At 33.2% G+C, this 1,671-nt stretch overlaps 1 protein-coding gene across 1 annotated transcript in view; it reads right to left on the reverse strand.

Annotated features, from left to right (window-relative positions):
* LOC106685349 (1,5-anhydro-D-fructose reductase) overlaps positions 1 to 1,671 on the reverse strand; it is a 21,133-nt gene that overhangs the window by 13,910 nt on the left and 5,552 nt on the right. The window lies entirely within an intron of this gene.

Consider the following 1,671-nt stretch of genomic DNA (forward strand, 5'->3'; position numbering starts at 1 on the left):
AAGTAAGGAGCATAAAGATTTTACGAAGGATTTTGGACTGTAAGGATTGGATTCTGGAGGAATTTGATGGTTTAGTTTAGTTGATGGTTTAGTGGAGCCCCAAAGCTCAACTCCGTATGTCCAGATAGGCCTTATAATAGTCATGTAGATCAGTCTTTTGTAATGGATTGGCGATTTAAAACCAAAATTTAAAGAACATTATATATAATTATAAAAGTGCTTTATTACACAATTAGTATTTGCTTGAAAAAAATTAATTTTTTTCACTTCTAGGGGGGCGGGTAGCTATCATTTACTGCCCTTGTTGGGTACCCCCAAGGTGAGAGCACTCCGATTAATATTATACGGCAGTTACTGATTGCAAACAATCTCCAGCATTCTAATGATGTTTTTAAAACAGAACGTCACTAAGACGTTTCTATACCTTGAACGATTATAAGGAATGAATTTAGAAAAAATATAATATATTGGTATGTGGTTTTATACGAGATATATTTTCTTAAAATAATATCTTCTACTGGAAGAGTTTTTTGAAACGAATTCCAGGAAGGGAATTATATCCCCTTATTTATAAAATTCAATAGTTTAATTATTAATGAAATTTTAATAAGTGACAATAATATATTGATATTGGCAAGTTTAGACTAATAAGAAGTAACATACTGTACTGTATTAGATGTTAATCAGAAATATGAAGATGGGGTAACAATCCCGAAATGTTGTTTTCATTATAATGAAATAAATATATATGAAACAAGAAAGAGTGGTATTCATTCAACATTTCTAATTAGAGATATTTTTTTATTGACATATAATACAATGAAGTCTAGTCAAATTAGTATTAGTAATAGTCATTTTTACATACAGAAAGAATATTATAAAAAAAGTATAATAAAAAAAAAAGGTTATGTTGTCCTAATATATAGGTTATGTTGTAAAACAAAAAAAAATAATAATTTTGAAAACACTTCAACTAAATCAAAAATATTCGAACTATTATAATTAAAATTATGTATATATAATAAAAGAATACTGCCAAAAGTTCTTAAAATTAAAATTTATTTAGAAGGCAAGTATGCTATTTTAAATAATAATAACAATAAAGGCTTAACGAACCCGAAGGTTCGATGCCGAAACCACCAAACGCTCTCTGCATACATCCTTCCAGTGATCTCCCTCCGAACCCAATTCCACTAAATCTACGCAATCCTTCCTCTCATCTACGTTTCGGTCTACCCCTCGGACGTTTACCCGTTGGTTCAGTGTTCATTACCATTTTAGGGATCCACTCGTTACTAAGCCCTACAATCTTACATGCCCATCTTGATGGGCATACTATGGATCAGAGAGCATCACTCATCTACTGTCTCTGCTTGAGATAGTTTCGGTCCTCGCGCGGGCTCATTACCGCGTAGGTGAGCGTCCCACGTGTGGCGAGTGTGGGGATGGTCGGTGGAAATTCCTCGGAAGATCCTCTCGGCTAAGTCCAATGGACTTGCTGACCAACAATGAGAGTGGCCCCTCAGGCTTGCTGGAGGGTGTGACGTAGGATTGAACGCCTGCTCACTTATTTTTTAGTTCACAAAATACCATGCTATTTTAAAGGCTATCAAAATTAGTCCTTATTAATTTTTATATATAAATAAACACAGAGATATGAAAATATATAAT

The sequence above is a fragment of the Halyomorpha halys genome, unplaced genomic scaffold, assembly GCF_000696795.3.
Source record: "Halyomorpha halys isolate HHAL.00 unplaced genomic scaffold, Hhal_1.1 Scaffold684.1, whole genome shotgun sequence".
NCBI classification, from domain to species: Eukaryota; Metazoa; Arthropoda; class Insecta; order Hemiptera; family Pentatomidae; genus Halyomorpha; species Halyomorpha halys.